This window comes from Heterocephalus glaber, unplaced genomic scaffold, assembly GCF_053883595.1.
Source record: "Heterocephalus glaber isolate CG9 unplaced genomic scaffold, H.glaber_assembly_v1.0 deba00001481, whole genome shotgun sequence".
NCBI lineage: Eukaryota > Metazoa > Chordata > Mammalia > Rodentia > Bathyergidae > Heterocephalus > Heterocephalus glaber.
In genome coordinates, this window is record NW_028258317.1 from 46,355,572 (window position 1) to 46,376,334 (window position 20,763).

Sequence of the window (20,763 nt, forward strand, 5' to 3'; positions counted from 1 at the left end):
GTGAGAATGAAGAAGAGTATACTAGTCTACTAGGGCTTCCATAATAAAGTATTAGAGACTGGATAGCTTCAACAGCAGAAATTTATTTTCTCACAATTATAGGGCCCAGAAGTTTGAGATCAAGGTTAGTTTCTTCTGAGGGCATCTTCTATGTCCTCACATGGTCTTCCCTCTGTACCCATCTGTGTCCAAATTTCTTCATCTTATAAGGATACCAGTCATTTTAAATTAGGCCCCATCCTAATGACCTCATTTTCATTTAATTGACTTGAAAGGCCACAGCCCCAAATACAGTCAGATTCTGAAGTTCTGGGGTTTAAGAAAGATTCCAGTATATGAATTTTGGAGGAACACAATTCAGCCTACAACAGAAAGCATAAACAGTGTCCAAAGGAACTCAGGCATTTGAGGTCAGAAAGTGAAAGAGAGGTCAGGAAAAGTCTTTTAAAAATGTGTCATAAAGGTAGAAAGATAATCATAAGAATATTCTTTTTTTTGTTTTGTTTTTTGTACCAAGGATCGAACTCCGGTCCTTGCGCTTGTGCAGCAGGTGGCAAAACCACTGAGCTAAATTCCTGGCCCTCATAAGAATATTCTTGGGGACAAAGGAAGAAAGTTTCCAAGAAGGCATAGTTAACAGTGGCAAACGCTTCTGTGAGCTTATATATGATAGGACTAAAATATATCCAATAGATTTAGGGGAAAGGAAATCATCGGTGATCTTGAAGACTGTTACAGTGGTGTAATGAGAACAAAATATTGACTGGGATAAGTCATTTAACTCCTCTAGAGTTGGAAACTGAGAGAAGAGAATAGGAAAGATGTTGGGAACTTATTGTAGATTATTTCATTCAACTCTCCCTTCAACTACCTTTTTGCTTCCTTTTCTGTGTTTTATCCATTAATTAATTGAATTTAATAATTGTTTAGTGCCTACAATGTATTGGAGCTTGTTTCAAGGCTTGGGATACATCTATGAACAAACCAAACATTCCTGCTGCCATGAACCTTAAATTCTTGTGGAAAGAGAAGGGCTACAAGTATTAAACATACTAATAAAAATATACTTTGATTTATATATAAACAAAGCTATAAACTATATATTATATGAGAAGGGGCAAGTACTATGAAAACAAGGAAAAAAAAGGATAAGGAAATGGGTATTTTAAAAAATGGAAAGAGGAGGGCTGGGGATTGAGGTCTGTGGTGCTGTGCCTGCCTCAGAAGCACAAGGCTCTGAGTTCGATCCCTGGTACTGGGAAAAAAATGGAAAGAGGACAAAGTTACAGTATTAAATATCAAATATTGGGGAAAATATGCAAGATTTATATAACTATCAAACTAAGAGAAATTCTAAAAGGTCAATAACAAAGAAGTATATACCATGTTCATGGAAGGCTCACTATTGTTAAGGTATTGATCCTCTTCAAATTGCTTAACTGATTCAATGGAATCACAATCAAAGTTATGGCAGGCTTATTTTTGTAGGACCTGACAAACTTTAAAATTTACATACAAATGAAAAATTCTCAGAAAAGCTAAGAAAATCTTGAAAAGTTGAATGATTTCAACTACTGAATTTCAAGACTTATAATAAAGCAACAAAAACAACTATATAAGATCTTTATACCTGGTCCCCATGTACCAAAATATCTTTTAGGCAGTGAATCATAAGAATAACCTAAATCAGTGATGGCAAACCTTTTAGAGATTGTGTGCCCAAACTGCAACCCAAAACCCACCACAAAGTGCCAACACTGCAATTAAATATGAATACTGAGGTTTTAGTTTAGAACAAACAACTCAATAATATATTAACATCTACTGTCTTAAAAGAAAAACACAATAACAGACCTTTCAATGATACAAACAGCTTTTCATTGAAAGGTAAAAGTTTGCATTTGGTATGCTTTTGAGCTGTAATCCAGTGCTCCGCTGCTGGGGAGACTTGGCTCATGTGCCAACAGGGAGGGTTCTGTGTGCCTGCTGTGGCACGTGTGCCATAGGTTCACCACCACTGAGCTAAATTAAGCTGGGTGCAGTGGTACATGCCTATAATCCCACCTACACAGAAGGCTGAAGCAGGGGGATATCAAGTTCAAACCCAGCCTGGGCAACTTAGCAACTTAGTGAGACTCCCCATCTCAAAATTTTAAAAAATAAAAATAAAAGGACTGGAGATACAGCTTACTGAAAAGGCTCTGGGTTCAATCTCCAATACTTGGGGGGGGAAAGCGTAAGTTAAACCAAAGCCTTTCCAAGATACAAATTGTCTAGGCATACCTTAATGTTAGCATTTGGTACTCTTGTCTATAGTAGAGAACACAGCTAACACATTAAGACAGTTCTTGATATCAAAAGAAGAGTGGCCCAAGGGAGATTGATTTTTTAATTCTGCTGGCTTTAATCCAATTATTTCTCAAAATGCATTACTTCATGAAAAGGAAGTTAATGTTTCACGAAAAGGAATGAATTAAAAGAAAAGAATTAAAAAGGAAAGAAAGAAAGAAGGGAGGAAGGAAAGAAGGGGAAGAGAGGAACAGAAGGAAGGGAGGGAGGAAAAATGGGGAAGAGGGAAGGAAGAGAAATGATTTTTTTTTTTCGTACTGGGGATTGAACCCAGGACCTTGTGCTTGCCAGGCTAGCGCTGTGCCACTGAGCTACATCTTGGCTAAATAAGTTTGGGGGACTCAGTGAGTTCAATAAATATGATTTTATTGTTACTGGGCTGCTCAGAACTTTTAATATGTTAGTGTGCATTGTAAGTCTCCAAGATGGCAAAAAGTGGATGTTTGGATTTGAACCCCTTTGTAAAATAACTGATGTTCAATGGAATAACATACTTTCAGAAATGGTATCTCAGGCCAATGGAAACATGCTGCAAACATAAACTTAATTTTTTCTGACTCAAGAAGAACGAGCTAATCTTTACGATTATCGGGGAAACTATTTTAAGTAGCAAAAAAAGGATCCACTTTTTATCAAAAGAATGTAGAATTAGAAGCCAGGAAGTCTACTCTCTTCTAACTAGCTGTTGTGAACTTGGACAAGCATCACTGTAATCTTTTCTAATCCAATTTCTTTGATACAACTGCAAAAGCAGAAATCCCCTAGTCCAAGTTCCTTGTGGTAGTAGCCAAATGTGAACACGTCTCAGTAACAGAATTAAAGAGATACAAATGTCAGAATGGAAATCCCCAGACTGTCCACTTAGAAATTCCCTCCAGTTATCCTAGTTCTTCTTTGAGTACTGACCACATTTTGATGGTGGGCTTGGTTCAAGTGTCCCTAAAGGCAGAGTGAGGACAAAGGTACACATTTGTTGGTACAAAACCAAAAGGGAAGCAGCAAATCAGCAAAGTCAATGAGGAAGGGTCTGCTCTGTAGGCCGTCCCATCTACAGCTGTGCTTATTCAAATGTCCACTTATGAACCAGGACTATGGGAATTGTGGGGAAAAAGAAGTGGGAATGGATGGGAAGTCTTTAAAGAACCAAAAGTTATAAAAATCCAGAATAATCAAGATGATCAATCCTAGGGAGAGAATGGGGGTGGGGACTGAAAAGTTAGAGTACCTGGCTCAAATATCTTTCATCATTTTTTCATTTTGTTAGAGTAAATTCTCCTAATTAGAGATTCACTTAAGTTACACTGATTTAGAAAAATGAAAATATCTCTAGGAAGGTTAAAGAGCTACTAAATATCCATCTAGAGTAAGAATTCACTCAATCAGTACTTGATACTAGTCATAAAACTAGGAGCAAGAGTTGTGATTGGCAGAATGGGGAAGACAAGAAGAGCCTGGGTGGGGATGGGGCAGACCCAGTAACTAGGAGTGGGGCATGGTGGGGCCAGGTGCAGAGAAAGCACACCCAGAACTAGAGCAGTGCAAACAGGGCAGGGTAAAAAAAAGAGATGTGAGCTGGGCGTGGTGGTGCACGCCTGTAATCTCAGCACTTGGGAGTAATCTCAGCACTTGGGAGGAATCTCAGCACTTGGAAGGCCCAGGCAGGAGGATCACCATGAGTTCAAGGCCAGCCTGGACTACACAGTGAGTTCAAAGCCAGGCTGGACTACAAAATGAGGCCCTGTCTCAAAAGAAAAAAAAAAGCAAAGCAAAGAAGAAAGGAGATAGTAACAACAAATTATTCACTTCCAGATGGCTCCTAAGGCCTATCCTTTTCCCTTTTCTTCTTCCTCCCTCTTTAACCTATGATTTCCTGTTGGAGGATACAAGGAAAGCTGGTGCCAGGGCTAGACTATCATGGACAATCTTTGTTTTTATATTAGCCCAACAAGCTAAAAACCATCTATCGTAATGGCCAAATACATTTCAAATTCCATGAAAAATGTGGGGCTATACAGTGGTACGTTGGCTCACAAATTTAATACTTTCCATGATTCCAGTTGCAAACCAAAGTTGGACGAGAACCAAATCAAATTCAATGGTTAGGTTCAGTGCTGAGCTTATGGGGAAATTTGATTCAAAAGGGATACAGAAGCAGTGACTTCTGTTTCCCCTTATGGGTTACAGGAAGTCCATGGAACCAGGGGCTCTTCACTGCCTCAGGACTACCACTAGACACCTGTGTCAGCTATTTCTAAAAGTCTAAGTATTCCACACTGCTCTGGTGACCCATGTTTTGAGATGCAGCTCTATTCCCTTGCATAGTGTCTAGACAGCAGTAAAGATTAGTTGAAAGAATGGACACAGTTTATTTGTGGAGCTGTTAACGTTTTCCATCATAGTTATCTTTCTCCATTTCACAGTTTCAATATTTTTCTCCTTACTTAGCATTTATCCTTCCACACCTAAGGAGTCTGCCTTCTTTCAATATGTTATTTAGCCATCCTTCTTCTAGGCCTTAACTCCCCAATGTATCATTGATACTTTGATTCAATTTAGCAAATATGGCCTAAGCACCAACTGTATGCAAAACTCCTTGAGTATTCTGTAGTTCATAAAGATGACTGGAACAACATGGACTCTTCCCTCAATATCTCTTTTGGCCCTTCTGGCACCACTGAACTTTTCTTTAATCCTATTATTACTAACTCCCCGACTCTGTCTAGCTACGTCCCATCTCAGGTCTCATTCTGAGCAAGGCCATGTAACTTGTTTCGGCCAATGGAACACTAGCAACCATGGTCCAAGGAGAGGCTTGATATGCTCTTGTGCATTGTGGTTTTCTTGAATATTGCCACTGCCTCAGGAGGAAGCTTGATCTAGACTCCTTGAGAATGAAAACTCATGGAAAAAGAAGCCCCATTGTCTGAGATGAGCCCAGAAACAGTGGGCCTGCCTACTAAATGCAGCTACATTAGACAGCCCATTCAAGGCCAACAGAACCGAGCCAATGCCACAAAATCACAAGATATAATTTTTGTTGTAGTCAAAGTGATTGTCTTTTTATGCAGATTGATAATGAAATATGTGCCTTATTTTCAAGGGTTTCCTTAGGTCTTTTCTATATGTAGAAAAAGCATGGGCTCTTGAGTCCATTTTCTGGCATCAAAAACTTGTCGGCCTTGTGGCTGTGAACAAAATATTTAATCTTTCTATGTATGCTTCAGTTGTTTGAATTAGAGCAGTGCTTCTCAAAACATGGTTGACCTGGTGGAGGAGAAGGAAGGAGAGGGGAGGCAAGGAGGAGGGGGAAGGGAGGAGGACGAGGAAGAGGAGGAGGAGGAGGAGGAGGAGGAGGAGGAAGAGGAGGAGGAGGAGGAGGAGAAGGAGGCAGCCATTTGTATAGTAACAATGTAAATGCTGAGTAAGGGTACTAACCTCATCAATGGGCTAACTCACTGGTAAATTCATAGCTGAATGAGCTATTAGAAGGTAAGGCCTAGTTGGAGGAAGTGGGTCAAAGGGGATTACCTTGGGGACTATAACTGGTCCCTGACCCTTTTCTCTCTGGCACCTCCCTTTCACTGTTTCTCAGTCTCTATGAGTTGAGCAGCTTTCCTCTGCCATGCTCTTCCTCCTTGATGTTTCTGCCTTGGAGCCAGCTGACTACAGACTGAAAACTCTGAAACTATAAACACAAATAAATCTCTCCTCCTTTAGGTTGTGGGTATTGTGTCCCCCAAATAGGAAAGGCATTAACTGGTAAAAGGCTATTGTCACCAGATAGGGCCTGAAGGGCCGGGGATTTAGCTCAGTGGTTCCTCCGTCTGCCTCGCAAGTGGAGGGATCTGAGTTCGATCCCCAGTACAAAAACAACAACAACAAAAAAAACAAAACAAAAAAACAGATAGGGCCTGAAGAGCTCCCTCTAAAACAGAGATGGGAGAGTCCTCTGCTCCAGCCCTTTCATAGGCTTTGCAAGCACCTTATTCGTTGTTCTGAATTCCTTTCTGGTTGAAATATCTGAAATGGTTTATGCTTCCTGCACTGAACCCTGATACAGAGCCCTACTCCACAACTAGTGGAATAATGGTATACAATCCTGAGATCCTACAGTTAAAAAGGAAAACAAAACAAAACAACTTACAATAGAGTAAATGCTCAGTAAGTCAGACTTCTACTAAATTATTGTGGTTATTGGGTTTATTTTTCAGAATTACTACTGGGAAAAATACAAGAGTATTTAAGGAAAAACCTAGGTGTCTGATAAAAAAGCATGCTCCTTTTGAAAAACATCAAGCATTCTCATTCTTTTCTGCCTGACCAACTATAGCTCGTACTATTGCCATCAGGTGAAGCCAAAGATGTTACCTGAGCCTCAGCTGCCTGGACCAGGGACTGGTGAAGTAGCCCAAGGACACCAATCCTTGGTGTGGACAAAAAGGAGGCCACTACCCTAATGCAGTTGGTTGGGGCCAACACTTCCCATGTGTCTCTCACATCCACACTTAGCCTGCTGTAGATCCTTCCACACAGAGGAGGTATGGTGGTCTTCTAAACTTGCAAATCAGAGCATATCACCTCCCTTCAATGGTTTCTCATTGTACCTTGAAATTAAATAATAAGCCCTTCAAAAACAGCCAATAAGGCCCCTGTGGCCTGGTCTCTAGCTGGCTTTCTGATCTCACAACCTTTCCCTTCATAATCATGCCTCAGATTAAACTGGATTCCGTTAGACTGAATGGTTATGTCCCTTAAAATTCATAAAGTGAAACGTTAATCCCAGTGTGACTGCCTTTGGAGACGGGCTTTTAGGAGGTAATTAGGTTATGAGGGAAAACTCTTATGAGATTAGTCTCTGCTACAGTTTATATCTAAATGTTCCCCAAGAGCTTCATGCACTCAAAGGTGGGCTTTTGGAAGAAGACTAGATTATGGGGCACCATTGCTGACCTGCTCTTAGGAGGTGGGGTCTGGTCACTGGGGGCATGACCTGAAAGGGTACACCTCCCTTCCTGGTTCCTCACTTCATGCTCTGCTTTCTCTGCTCCAGATGAGCAGCTTGCCTCTGTGCAGACCCTGCCATATGCTGCAGACCATGTAAGGACTGAAACTTCTAAAACATGAGCCAAAAGCTCTACTCCTTTATGTTGTGGGTGTCAGGTACTGCATCCCAGAGACAAAGAAAGTGACCAAGGCAGTGTTATAAGAAGATAGCAATGATCTAGCTAGCTCTCTTTTTCCCATGTGAGGATTCAGTTAGCAGTCTGCAACCCACAAGAGGGCCCTCACTAGATCCCAAACATGTGTGCACCCTGATCTCACTTCCAGTCTCCAAAACTGTGAGGAATAAATTTCTGCTTTTATGAGCCACCCAGTTTATGGAGTTTTGTTACAGCAGTCCCAATTGATGCAAACATGTTCCCTATTAACTCTTCCCATAGCTCCCTGTACTTTTTCCTTAGAAAACCACTTTCACAATAGTAATACTGTGAAATTATTTAATACTTTTTGCTACACTGGATATAAATTTAATGAAGGTAAAATTGACATGTCTTATTCATTATTGTTGCTCCTTGTGGAAGCATCATATGCAACTTTAGATCCTTGTGGAGGCCCAGTAAGGTCAGAATAACTGTTCTGTTTCACCTACAGGTTGATGATACTCAAACTAAACACATACGGTCTTGGTAGTTGTGATGGGCAGCAAGTGGCAGGGCACAGATGTCCTGGGTCTGGGCTGAGAGATCTGGTTTAGTGCAGACTTATCTTATCCTCAGACTAAGACAAGAAAGTAGTCCTACTTGATGGCAGCCAGGAAGTAGAGAGAGACAGAGGAGCTATGAATGAAATACACCCTTCAAGGTCATGATCCAAAGAATTACTTCCTTCAACTAGGCTCTACTTTTTATTTTATTTTTGGTACTGGGGATCAAACTTGGTCCTTCCGCCTGCTAGGCAGGAGCCAGAACCACTGAGCTAAATCCCTGGCCTAGGCCCTACTTCCTAAAGCTTCCAACACTTCCCAAAAGCCCACTGAGCTATGAATCCATAAATGGAATCAACTGATGAGATCAGAGCCCTCATGATTCAATGACCTCCCAAAGGCTCTAACTCTGCACTGAAGACCAAGGCTTCAACACGTGAGACTTGGAGGAACATTTAGTCTCCAAACTGTAATAGACATTGAGTGTCCTACATAGGCAGGATCATTATCTACTGTGCCAACTCAATGAATTCTTATGAGAATTAAGAGGAACAGTACAATTAGCTTTAAGCTTGCAGACCACAGCTGCTCCAAAATGCTGGCCATTATCATTGGTAAGGCTAACAATTTTAGAAACTGTCCCCTAAAACTTATTTATGAAATAATTTTCATTTCAGAAGCTTTTTTCCTAATCTCTTAGGATTTACAAGATTAAGGAGATGCTTTTTCTTCCTAGAGAAAAGGTGAAGGTAAAAGCCCTCTTTTTCTGTTGTTCTCTTGGGATTCATTCTTTTTGGTTTTCTTTTTTTAAATTAATTTTATTGGAACATTTTAGATATACAATATAATGACATTCATTATTGGAAATTTGCACCTTTACATAATCTCTCTTGGTTCTTATTTTTTCCCCATTTCCCTGCCCTCCCTTCATCCTTCCATCCTTCCCTATTTACAAAGACTTTGTTTCCATTTTCATTTTCTCATATTAATTCAATTCCCTTCTATCCTTTCCCCTAGCCCTCCCACTTCCCCTTCCCCTTTGCCCCTTTTCTCCCTATTTCACATTATCTATTATACCTTTTAGCCCTTATTTACACTTTCAGTTTCTCGCACTAGAGAAACTATTTGGTATTTACACGTGTGCCCTATTTTTTTTGGTTTTCTTAGCAAACATGTCTTTAAACTAGCTTGAATAATATAGTAGATTGTAGTAGCACAGTGTCTGATGATCTGTTTCCCCACCCGCTGTTTTGTTTGTTTCCCGGGGGAAGTCCTTCTCCAATTTTCATAAGATCCTAAGACAAACCACCCCGACACTCCCTTTATGGATAAATGTACAATCTGGCCTGGCCATTCATGGCACACTGTACCCCTGGCTACAATGGCTGGTTTATGTATGGACACATGACATAACCAAGGCCAACCAACGTTTCCTCTAGGACTGACACCGAGTGTTGGAAAAAAGAAATTTTCTTTCTGCTGGGTGGGAATTTGAGATGCTCAGCCACTATTTCACCCTCTTTGTAAAGAAACTGTAGTATGAACCTACCCAAGAGAGGGAGGGGAGGTGGGAGGCAGAGGGAAAGGAGGAGGGAAGAAAGGGAGAGGGAAAAGGAGGAAAGGGAAAGAGAGAAGAGGAAGGTGGGAGAAGGGAGAGGGAAGTGGGAGCAGGGAGATGGAGGAGGGAGAGAGGCCCTGACCTTTGAAGACATCACTTATGCCGTGGAGTCTACTCTGCTGAAAGCCAGATCCATTCTTAGACTTCTGATTATGTAAGCCAATGAATTTCTTTCATCATTTTTTGTTTAAGCCAGCTGGAATTAGGTTTCCATCATTTGCAACCCAAATATCCCTAATGAATATTATCCCTAATGAATATTAATTCATTAATTACTTGTCCCTAAAACATTAACTACTATAATACACACACAGTTTTATGACATCTTGGAATTTAGATAACTTTCTCAGTAGAATTAATTAGACCATTGTTTTGGTAGGGGCTTCCAAATTACCCACATAACTTCTTTGAGATCAATTTGCTTCAGCCTTTGGTCCCCATTATGAATTGTGTGTCCCCTTAAAAAAGTTATGTTGAACTCGGGCATGGTAGCACACACCTGTAATCCCACCACTTAGGGGGATGAAACAGAAAGATTGCCTGGGCTACCTATTGGGTTCAAGGCCAGCCTGAGGTACACAGGAAAAATCTATCCCAAAAAAAAAAAAAGTTGGAAGTCCTAATCCTAGTACAACTGGTGTCTCTGTTAGAAGACAGCCATATGAAGACAGAGCCCAAGGAAAATACTTTGTAAAAATGGAAGACTGCATCTATAATCCAAGGAATGCTTGGGTTTACCAGAAGGTAGGAGAGAGGCATAGATTCTCCCTCAGAGCTCTCAGAATTAATCTGCTGGCACCTTGATTTTGAATGTCTAGCTCCCAGAACTGTGAGACAATAAAATTACTGTTTTAAGCACTGTGTGGGTGATGATCTCAGGTACAGAAGCTACTGCATTTACTGTTCCCCTCAGGACTATAATTTTCTTTAGCTCAGAACAGCTGTCCTTAGAGCACCTTCCCCCTCTACCTCTCCCCTTTCACAATTTGTTTTTCTTTGGCTCTAAGGAAAATGGAGGCCTACATGAAAATTCTGATAGGATACCCTATGGTCAACCCCAGTGGAATTGAGTTCAGAGCCCAATTTCCAAAGGATGGCATTCATGGCTGACTGCAATGAGAACCACATGCTTTGGCAGAGTCGGCAGCAAGACAGGCACCCACCAATTGGCATCCAGGGCCCCAGCCTGTGTCTGGCCATTGTATGTGGCAGACCTTTGAAGAATGTGGGAATTATCCTTCTCTTTGCCCGACAGCCAGGGCCACCCCCAACACAACCTTGGGTTGGGGCAGCCTAGGACATGGAAAGCAAGGAGAGGGGAAGTCTGGGGGCAAAGTAAAGCAAGTACACAATCTGCATCTCAGTCCCTAGGAGAGGCACACAAGGGAGAGATTTCAGTTTAACTGCCTGTCGTCCTCAGCAAGCTAATGAAAGATAGAGATGATTTGGCACAATACCAGAGCAAGATAAAAGGCACCCATGCTGAGAGCTATGCAGAAGCTGGAAATAGATTATTAAATGTGCTGCAAGAGAGAGATTCAGATGAGTTGGCAATTGTTACTCAAGCACTGTTCCAAGCATTTTTCTTCTGAAAAGACCATAATCTCCTCCCTCATTTACTAACTTCCCATTCTACCTGTTGGGAGGACCTGCTGCGCTGCACAAGGCAGGACAGCTGGGTCATTGTGGGAGAACCAGCTGTGTGCATTTTCAACCTCACTAAAGGGAGGATGTGGAGGGGAGGGAGGAGAAGCCACTTTTCAGCATTGTAGATTTAGAACAAAACAGTCTCCTCCTTGGAGATGTCAGATACTTGACAGTCCTTGGTTTCCCAGTAAATGCTCCATTAAACTGGGTTTTGATTTAATGTTCCAGTGAGGTCAGAACCAAGGAGAGGAACAAACTGTGTTCACCCTTGAGCACAGGCAGGTTTTGGTGACCAAGATCCCATAGGCAGCATGGGGTCAGGGTCAGGCTTCTCTTTTTGGTGTGAGGCCCAGTCAGGGACCAGCAGTCTCCACTCTCCTGCACCCCACCTGCTCACACCTCAGGGCCCCATGCAGCCCCTACTTTCCTCCTCACTCATTTCACAGCCCAGCCCGTGCCCTGGGCTTTTAGAAATAGTGGTATAAGATAACTGGGTAAGATAATTGATAAGATAAGTGGGTGTGGGTAAGATAATTTGGGACAGGATCACACTGCATCATATTTTTCACCAGTCTGAGAAGGCTTGTATCTCCAAGATCACCATAGATGACTCTTTCAAGGAGACTGTCATAAAGGGAAGAAATAAAATTCTGGGCTTGGGATTTTGTTGCGGGGGGTAGAAGGGTTCAGTTTAGGATATGCCATTAAGTTTACCAAATTTTGAAGCAGGAATCATTCCCCACTTCCACACCATATCAGGTGCCAGCACTCCTGCAGGCTCTGTGTGTAAAGAGACAAATACAACATGGTCCCTTTCAGGACGTATAATCCAGAGGGAAAGAATGAAGCAGCAAGCACAGTGGGACAAATACTGTGATTCTCTTAAAGAGGCATGCCCAGGGTACCACAGTGATCCAGCAAAGACATCATTTGCTCCACGTTATCCCCTACACATTCTTAAATTCTGTGCATCACCATATTGAATTGAATCCCATGATATGAATGCCTGTTTTTGCTTAAGTAGTAACTTACACTTAAAAAAAAATCATACTTTCCAAGGGAAATATTTGAGTAATAATAAATTTGCCTTTGGTTAACTACAGGGTTTCCTTAAGAAAAACTAGCTGGGTGTGGTGGTATAAGCTTATAATCTTAGCATTCTAGGAGGCGGAGGCAGAGGGAGCGTGAGATCCTGTCTCATGTTAGCTTAGCGTGAAGGCTCCAGGTTAATAGATTCTCAGCTGAGAGAGAGAGAGAGGAGAGAGAAAGAATGAGAAATTGGAACGAAAATGTTCATTTTCTCATCTCTAAGCAGATATTAAAAAGACATTTAGAGAATATTCATTTGAAAGGACATCTAAGTGTGACCTGCTAATGATACTCCAAAGCCATAGTTTAGAGGTATTGGAACCCAATATTTTGTGTTCATGTTCCTGTGTCTCCACGAATTGTGCAATCTTAAGTAAGTCTCCTAACTCTCCTAAGCAGTTCCATCTGTGAGGACGATATGAGTACTGTTCATAGCAGTGTTTTGAAATCCATAAGGCAGGGATACAAGAACCTTGCCACCTTGGAAGTCAGCTGCTTTGAGGAGAAAAACATCTTATGTGGAGGAAGCAAAACTTGAGCAGAGAGGCTCAGTCTGGACATTTTAGTATCAGACTTGTGATACCAAATGAAACTCTCTTTTTGATGGTTAAGAATAGCTCAGTAACTGAACTGATCTCCAGTCTGCCCCTTTTCTCTCTCCTAATCCTCCCCAACACAGGCAGATAGTCAACATCAGTGTCACAAAGTTCAAAATTTCCACACCCTCCCAGAATAATCTCATGATCAAGGAACTATTGTTGGGGAGAAAATAATTTTATAATATAACCATAAATTCCAATGTTTTAAAGAAAGCACGAAAACCTTTAAAGATCCAAAATTTTCACAGACCTGCTTCCATATAATAGATTTGATTAAGAAAGTATTTAATAAGTATGAATCCAGTCATGCTTTAAAATGGATTTGTGTGCTATTTATGCATGTAAATGTAGTTCTAAACATTGGGGAAGATAGTCCCACAAGATGTACACGGCATTTCCATGTGTTGTGGGTTCAGAGTTTTCTTGGGGCACACAAATTCTTGCCAACAGATCAGACAAGTAGGACAGTCTGAGGGACTTGGAACGGCCGGCCAACTCACTCCTGTTCTCCCCAAAGCCCCTTTATTTCACTAAAACCATTTTCTTAGTATAGTTAACAGGTTCTCATCACTCGCTGCTTCAGTCTTTGGTTATGTTTTCTAATTTTTCACTCTTCTTCCCCTCAGGTTAAGTCAACTGTTAGTTCAGTCCCCTTTGAACTGTGGTTATTTCCTAACCTGGGTTGCATTTAGGGCTCTGATTGAACCCTCATTGCTCTTTTACCTTGTGTACTCCTGAAAGACAAAACTCAGGATTGTAAATAGCATTCACTCAGGCTGTCAAGAAGTATATCCTTGGCACCCAGGACCAACAGCTTTTAAAAGCATCCATGTAAGCTCTTTATTATAAAGAAGACACTCAGAATATCCAGCAGGCTCTTTTCTGGAGAGCTCATCAACAGGGCAGCAGGGCTGGCAGTGATTCAAGATAGCAGCTTGTTTTATGGACAACAGCATCTTTTCTAAAGCTCACTTACAAAGCCCAAACCCTCTTTCCTATTCCCAGCAACCAGGCCCTCTGCTTTGAAAAACCACATCTTTGCATCTTGGTGAGAGGCCATCACACATGGCGTCCTAGCCAAACACCCAGAGCCCCCCAATCTAGGTGTTTCAATGTTCATGCTTGGGCTGAGTATGGTCAATCCTAGGACTTCAAGGAATCTTCCATTTTTCCATGGTTTCATTCCCAAGGGTATCTCCTTAATCCCTTCCAATTAAAGAGGGCTCTACTGCCATGCTGAGCCTCTGAGAAAAGATCAGTTATGACCCTGAAAAGCTTGGGGACATTTTCTTTTTTTCGTTCTTTTATTGGTACATTTTAGGTATACAATTCGTTTACACTTATCATTGGGTGCTTGTACCTGTACATGATGTATCTTGGTTCTTTTTTTTTTTTTCCCCGCATTACCTGTGCGCCCTTCACCCCCTCTGCCCTTCCCTATTTATACAGATTTCATTTCCATTTTTTTTCTTCTCATAATTTTTCCTTTCCCTCTTTTCCTTTCCCCTTCCCCTCCCTTCACTCCTTCGTCTTTGGACCTTTTTTCCTATTTCAAATTATCCATTATTTATTTTAATCATTTTAACCCTTGTTTACACTATCAGTTTCTCACACTAGTGAAACTATTCAGTATTTACACATGTGTCCTATTTATTTCACTTCAGAGTATGGCCTCGATATACAATCATTTAGCTATAAATGACTCTAGTTTTTCATTCTTTATGGCTGAGTAGTACTCCATTTTATAAAAAAAAACACATTTTCTTTATCCAGTTTCCAGTTGATGGGTTGGGGACATTTTAATAATCACATAATGGGGGAAAATTCCATCCTATCTGACCCTTCTAATTCCTACAAGACCAGACAAAAGGGAAGACAGTATGGGGCCAGGTGGGGCTGGCACTCACTCATGTGTGAAGATGGGTCAATATGGTAGGTCTGGGAAGGGTTAGATTTAGATGTGAGCCAGGATTTTCCACCTTGGGTCCCTGCAACTGCTTGGTTTTTCATAAATACCCCAGTGAAAAATGTAAGAATTTGTATATTCTATTTTCCTGAGAAATCCTACTGAGCCAGGAACCCCCAAAGTAGCATCTTCAGAACAAAAGCACTATGTAACACTAATACTTTGTTTTTCCAGGGTGGAGAGAGTTCCATGGTCAAGTGAGTTTGAAAAGTATTTAAACTGAGTTTGGACTGCAGAACTTTTCAAACTTTTACAATGTTAATGTACAGTGTAACTCTCCAAGCTAGGATGGGGACTGTGGTATTTTTTAAACCTGTCTACAAACCCTTTCCAGGGAAAACACACTCTTATGCTAGTGTCCTGTGGAACAATTTGTGAGAAGCACTGCATTGGACCTGAAGAGACCCTAATTTGGTGGCTGAACAGAATGCTCAGACCCTGAATTCCACTTTAGCCCTGGAAGAGAGGAAACAAGCAGAGCCTACGGCCTTTGGCCAGCATCATTGCAGGCCTCCTGCCACCTTGGCACCTCCTTCCAAGCCCTCGCCCACATCACAAGAGGTGGCTCCTGTGCTGTTTTGTTTTTGATTTTTTGAAGATGAAGAGGAGTGGGGCAAAAGAAGGTGCCTAATGTTTATTGCCTTAGACTTTATGAAAAATTATAGGAATTATACCTGAAGTGTTTAATACAAACTAGCACATGTACAAATGTGTGTAATTATAAAAAAAATTAGTGCAAATTATCTGGAAATAAGAAAACCATCTTTCACCCTCCCACCCCAATAAACACCTTGCCACCACCTTGGTATGTATGTCTTTGTTGTTCTTCCTAGGAAGTTCTTTACACTGTGGTCATTATATTAATTCTTTGTTCCTGTCAATGGGATAAAGTCCTTGTTTTTTTCTTCCACCACACTCCACTCCTGAATCTGTCTTTCAAGAGACTCGTAAAGGCAAAACCTCAATGGAGATGAACTATGTAACACTAATACTTTCTTTTTTCTGCACAGGCGCTCCTTCTACCCTCTGGCCAGGCCCTTATCCTTCCTCCTGAACCACATCTAGGGTTGGTTATTGGCACTTCTCCCTCTGGGAGCCTATAAATTCTCGAGTCAATCTGACTTCTAATTTGCAACAACATTCTACCCAATTTCAAAGCCTTAGGACTCACTTAAGTTAAAATGATTTCCATATCCCTGTTGTAATATCTCTAGGCTTAAGAAACTTAATCTTTTACTCTCCCATCAAGAAGGCAACTCAGTTTATTAATGCTTATAGGATCTACCAGAGCTTGTGCAGTGCGCATAGTTGCATGGTTAATTTTCACAGTCTTTGCAGGTTTCGTTCATATACTAATGAGGAAACTGAGGCTAAAAAAGCTCAGTAACTTGCTCAAAGGCAGGCCGTAATTGGAAGATTCAGAACCTTAGGCTTGTCTGACTTTTTCAATTATCTGATGATTCATGCAGTACCAGACTGGCTATAGTTAAACAGATTGACAAAATTTCAGAATTGGCAACTAAAGACTTATGAAATACTACGTTCTTTTCTTGGTAAGAAGGACTAGATCCTTAAAACTCAATTTGTTTGGTGTATCTGTAGCTCTAGGATCTCAAAGGTTTTTCACCCTGTCCCAGTTGTTAAGATGCTGGCACTCATAGTTGGAACACAATGGCCTTCTCCTATATGCCTAAAGGCATTCTTTTTGTCATGGAGAAATAGGATTTCAACCCACAGGCAGGTGCTACAGCTTGTATCTTGTCTTCTAGTTGAGCATATCTAAATACCAGATGTAAAGATACACCTTGTGGACTCACACTGACATTAACCAGTTAGGTGAGGTGGAAAGCTGCTTCGAATCTTCACCAAGCGTTAAATAACCCAAAAGAACCCTAATCACAAGCACTGTGATGAGTAAATCCCTCATGTGATGAGATATGATATGATCCAGTCAGGAGGATGAGCGGCTGGGCCAATACTGTACTATGGACACAGCTAGGATTCGACCAGAGATCTAACTCCTAGGCCTGTGCTGTGTCCACAATGCTCTGCTGAAATTCAGGGAAACAAAAGCTTCCATTTTTTAAAAAATAATTTTTCCAGGGCCGGCCGGGGATTTAGCTCAGTGGTTCCACCACTTGCTGTGCAAGTGGCAAGGACCCAAGTTTGATCCCTGGTACCAAAAAACAAAAAAAGAAAATAGTAATAATAATAATAATAATTTTTCCTTTTAAACTGCTTGGCGGTTAACATGTCATTTAGTATCTATTTGGCTATGATTCTTTCACAAACACTGTACTTAGAAATCCTTGTGGAAAAAACTACTACTTACATTGTTCTTAATACTTTAACAATTAAGCTAGAGAGCATGTATTTTATTTTGTGGGTATTTAATTATTTTTGTTCTTTTCTTTGCATAATTTGTAACCAGTATTTTTCCTGGGCTTTCTACAATCATTTTCATGGGTCCTTTTATGCCCTAATGAGTAAAACAACAAATTAGTCAAAACTGAGTTTAGGATTGAGAAAGGAGCACAGGAAAGGTCCAGAAACCGAGTACATTCAGCACTTAAAACACCCTGAGGGGACTGTCAAACTGAAGTTGGATCCTTCCATGAAGAAAGCTAAATACCATGTCCAATTATGTGGCCTCCACTAATATTCGTCCCCAAAGCCTGCTACAGCTTTGGGATATCCCATCATTCCCAGGTGGCAGCGGAGGAGGCAGCTGCCCCTGCCTTCTCCTTTGGAGTATATCACTTGCTTGCTGCATGGCTACCAGCGTCCAAGAGCAGCCTACAATTCCATGACAGCCTTGGTGACAGGGTACTCAAGAGGACAGACACATGAAAAGGCCATGTGTTATCACTGGGCTGGTTATCTTTCATCTTTAATTTGGCTTCTGATTTCTATAAATCCACCTGCCTTCATCAGTCTGAATATATCATTTCCCAAAATATAGCAGAAATTATTAATAACCAATCTGAATATTTTTAGATGTCCAGGTTCTTTGGAAGGTTTGGAATAGGGAGGAAATACAGAGGAATAAATTATGACCTGGACCCTCAAAAACTCAAATGTCAGAAACACCTAGGATGTTTTAAAACATGTGCTCACCCAAGGCCTATTCTCAAACTATCTGACAAGTATGGGCCAAATATGACAAGAAATTAGAGCAATCCTACAATCAAGGAACTTGACAGAATGACAGCTTCCATTTGTTTAAGAAAGAGATGTGGCCATTCCTCTGACATGTCGAACACTTATAAATTATTCCACGCAAATGGCTTCTTAGACGTGGCCAACAGAAGTACAAAAAAGCCTGGCTTGCCTACTGACATTTCCATTAACTATGAGTCACTTCTAAAGAACAGTCCAAGGGTGTCTGAATGTGGAGCTCTGACTAAGCCTGAGCAACTGCTGATCACTCTGAAGCTGGACGAGGAACAGAGACACAAGTGGGACCCAGCCTGTGTTCTGCGTTGCCACGAGTCACAACCTGGCTAACACCGCCCTCATGCACATCTACATCTACATTCTTTCCCTCCCACCCTTGACCAACACCAGGAAGTCCATTTCTTTACTCCACCCTGCCCCACACCTCATTCAGGTAGATCCTACCCTCACCTCAGGTACGGCCAAAACTTTGCAATTCCACCCCCTGGTGCTTCAGTTTTCCATCTACCTTTGATTTTATCAGTTGCTTCAAGCCTCCTGGACTCCATCCTGCCTTCTTCTTTTCCCTCTCTGTAGCACACTCAAGTCTTCTACTTGGTGACCATAGAACTAACTGCCAGCATTGACCTCTCCTAGGTGCCTCCCAACAGAAAGACCAAGAGGGAAATGGCCAGCTGCCTCATGGTCTTTGGTTACAGCAGTGACAGTGAGAAAGGACAGACTTCATGTTGCAACCTAAGGGTTTTAAGTTAGATCTGTAATTAGATAACTTTTACCACTTTTTATCATAAAAGTTTTTAAAAAATAAAGAACAAAACCCATGAGGGTAGTTGCCGTAAAAGGGCAATTTGGATTTCATCAGATCCTCTCATGTTCCTTCCCAATCAGCAAGTCATGTTGTAACACCCTAACTTCCTCTTATGCCTTACCAAGGGTTTTGACAAGTATGGTAACCTAATCATGATGTTGGAAGAAACACAGGGCCTGGCAGATGGTAGAAAAGCAAAGACAAGGATTCTGTCATGCAAGGCTGCAGGTGTGTTTGTGTAAAAAGCTTACTGGTCCTATTGAACATCTGTTGCTGTAACTCAGAATGGTCTGCCTCCGTCAGCAGAGGAGCAGACAGGCCCGCACAGAAAATCAAGCCTCCAACTGCTAGAATCTCTCTCAGCACACTCCTCCAGGCTGGCACAAAGCAGAGATTACAGGAGTGGAATGGTCTCCAATCTGTACCAGAAACCACAAAACGATGACTTCTGCCCAAGGAACAATGTTGCTTCCCATGAGAATCTGAGATGGAGCTGCAAACAGGTTAAGTAAATACTGAATGTGTTCTCTTCAACAATATGGACACCACTGCCACCCAGTGTTGGAATTCCAGATGCAGCTATGCCAGATGGAGGATTGCAGCCCTACCAAAGACAGGCAGGTTCATATGGAAAGGAGCATATATCCTCTCTGTTGCTTACAACAACCTGCCTAGCCTCCAGTGCCACCTAAATTGACCAACAATACCATTTTCAAAGCTTGCACCGGAGGATAGAAGGCCCCTGTCCAACAGCATTTGACATATCCAAAGAAATGTGGCTACTTAGTTCTGTGTGGGTAGATCTGAGTTAAAACATCAGTGGCACTAAATAAAATTACAGTATATATGGCAGACAGAATTCTAAAATGGCTATCTAGGATTTCTAGCTCATGGTTATTCACATACTAGACACTGCTGTCATCAACTGACCTTCATTAGAGTAGGGAGATTACTCGAGTGCGACCATTGTGCTGAGTCTTTTTTTCTTTTCTTTTGAGACAGAGTCTTGCTATGTAGTTCAGACTGGCCTTGAACTCACTATGTAGCAGAGGCTGGCCTCAAACTCATGGCAATCCTTCTGCTTCAGCCTCCCGAGTGCTGGATTACAGGCATGTGCCACCATGCCCGGCCTATAAGTCATTTAAAAGCATCAAGTCAAATTCAAAGCACAAGAACGACTCAATGCACCACTGCTGGCTTGAAGATAGAGGAAGCCAAGTGAATAGAAATGCAGGCAGTTTCTGTACATGGGGAGTTGTCCACAACTGAAAGCTAGCAAGGAAATCGTGATTTCAGTCCCATATCCTCAATACTGCCAATAACCTACACATGGTAGAAACACATTCTTTTCCAGACCCTTCAAATGAAAGCCTAGCCCAGCTGACACCTTGTCATCAGCCTAGTTAGACCTATGTGTAGAATCCCACTAAGCCCACGTGGACTTTGCACCTATAGAACCATGAAATAATAAATGGATACTGCTGTAACTGCTAAGTCTGTGATAATTTATGCACCAGCAGAATACCAATACACTATATGTATAAAGCATTCAGTCCAGTGCCTCAGTTCAGACTAGCCTGGCCTTTCAGAATAGCGCTCTCCCTCACATCCTCCCACACCTCCAGTCACCAGAACAAGCGTTTCTCTGGCCCCTTTCACTGAAGGAAAAAAAAAGGTACACAAGAAACATTGGTGAGGCAAAGACTATTCATTTACTTCAAAAACCCACACCAGGTGGAGAATAACATTAGATCTTTCCTCTCTTAGCAACTACAACCCCATATATACAGCAAATGTAGAATTTCA